The 2,397-nt window shown below is 30.7% G+C and overlaps 1 pseudogene; it reads left to right on the forward strand.

Annotated features, from left to right (window-relative positions):
- The first annotated feature begins 249 nt into the window (after positions 1 to 249).
- Positions 250 to 2,118, forward strand: LOC127136989 (uncharacterized; annotated as a pseudogene).
- The last annotated feature ends 279 nt before the right edge of the window (positions 2,119 to 2,397 follow it).

Genomic DNA, 2,397 nt, shown 5'->3' on the forward strand with positions numbered 1-2,397 from the left:
TTTTCTCAATTCAAACCAAATTTAATGTGCGAATATTACATATTGCAAACAAAATTTAATTTGTATATGAATAAATATCATATGTTTCATCATATAATTAGTTTATATTAAAATCAAATTTATATAAAAAAGACGCTGCTAATATTTTCACCCGTTAGCGCCATAAAGAAAAAGCGGACAACGTGCCCGTTTGGACGCTAGAATACTTTTAAATTACATTCACATTATTGATATTGCATGTTGAATGACATGATTATTAATAAGTTCCCTGGAGATGAACATATTTTGTTATCTTTTGATGAGGTTGAGGGTGATACTCATAATCTATATCAACATGAATACTTACACACAATTGCTCCTGTTACTTTACCACCACATATTTTAAAGATAAAAATAGGGGCTCCTCTGATGTTATTGCGTAACACAGACCCTAAATTTGGGTTGTGTAATGGGACAAGATTGTTATGTCGTGGTTTTTTTATGAATTTGCTTGATGTTGAAATACTTACAGGCCACAACGCTGGAAAAAGAGCTTTTTTGCCAAGAATTTAGCTCAAAAGCACTAATGGTGCAAGACTTTCTTTTGTGCTTATTAGAAAACAGTTTCCTGTCAAACTAAGTTTTGCAATCACTATAAATAAATCACAAGGACAAACAATTCCAAATGTCGGAATTTATCTTCCACGACATGTTTTTAGTCACGGACAATTGTATGTTGCTTTATCAAGAGGTGTTTCGCGGGCTGCAACAAGAGTGCTAATTAAAGACGGAAAAGTAGAGGCGGAAGAAGGGGATTTTACCAAAAATATAGTTTTTAAAGAAATTTTGTTGTCACAACCTCAGGTATTTATCCATTATGTTTAATCGTTTAACTATACTTTTTCAATGTCACACTTGGCGTGTACTCACTTGATTACACTATATTTTTTACTATATTAATTTACTTCATTTGTTTTGCAGTGAAAAGAGAGATATTTATGAGTTCAGTTCGGTGATTGACATTCCTATTAAGCAACAATGTCACTTAATATCTCTGTTAATGTTTATGTTTATTTGCTTAATAAACTGTGAGAAATATTTTTTTTCTTCTTATTGTTTTGAACAATCTATAACAATATATAAACACAAAATTTAATTTTGGTGTAACCTATTTTGATTTTCCATAATACGGTATTTCTAACCATCAAATTATTCCACTCACATTATTGATTTTCTTGAAAAAACCGGTTGAATATAATCACGTCACAATGCGGTTTTCTCAATTCAAACCAAATTTAATGCGCGAATATTACATATTGCAAACAAAATTTAATTTGTATATAAATAAATATCATATGTTTCATCATATAATTAGTTTATATTAAAATCAAATTTATATAAAAAAGACGCTGCTAATATTTTCACCCGTTAGCGCCATAAAAAAAAAGCGGACAAACGTGCCCGTTTGGACGCTAGAATACTTTTAAATTACATTCACATTATTGATATTGCATGTTGAATGACATGATTATTAATAAGTTCCCTGGAGATGAACATATTTTGTTATCTTTTGATGAGGTTGAGGGTGATACTCATAATCTATATCAATAGGAATACTTACACACAATTGCTCCTGGTACTTTACCACCACATATTTTAAAGATAAAAATAGAGGCTCCTCTGATGTTATTGCGTAACATAGACCCTAAATTTGGGTTGTGTAATGGGACAAGATTGTTATGTCGTGGTTTTTTTATGAATTTGCTTGATGTTGAAATACTTACAGGCCACAACGCTGGAAAAAGAGCTTTTTTGCCAAGAATTAAGCTCAAAAGCACTAATGGTGCAAGACTTTCTTTTGTGCTTATTAGAAAACAGTTTCCTGTCAAACTAAGTTTTGCAATCACTATAAATAAATCACAAGGACAAACAATTCCAAATGTCGGAATTTATCTTCCACGACATGTTTTCGGTCACGGACAATTGTATGTTGCTTTATCAAGAGGTGTTTCGCGGGCTGCAACAAGAGTGCTAATTAAAGACGGAAAAGTAGAGGGGGAAGAAGGGGATTTTACCAAAAATATAGTTTTTAAAGAAATTTTGTTGTCACAACCTCAGGTATTTATCCATTATGTTTAATCGTTTAACTATACTTTTTCAATGTCACACTTGGCGTGTACTCACTAGATTACACTATATTTTTTACTATATTAATTTACTTCATTTGTTTTGCAGTGAAAAGAGAGATATTTATGAGTTCAGTTCGGTGATTGACATTCCTATTAAGCAACAATGTCACTTAATATCTCTGTTAATGTTTATGTTTATTTGCTTAATAAACTGTGAGAAATATTTTTTTTTCTTCTTATTGTTTTGAACAATCTATAACAATATATAAACACAAAATTTAATTTTGGT

Source organism: Lathyrus oleraceus, chromosome 4 (genome assembly GCF_024323335.1).
Source record: "Lathyrus oleraceus cultivar Zhongwan6 chromosome 4, CAAS_Psat_ZW6_1.0, whole genome shotgun sequence".
Lineage (NCBI taxonomy): Eukaryota > Viridiplantae > Streptophyta > Magnoliopsida > Fabales > Fabaceae > Lathyrus > Lathyrus oleraceus.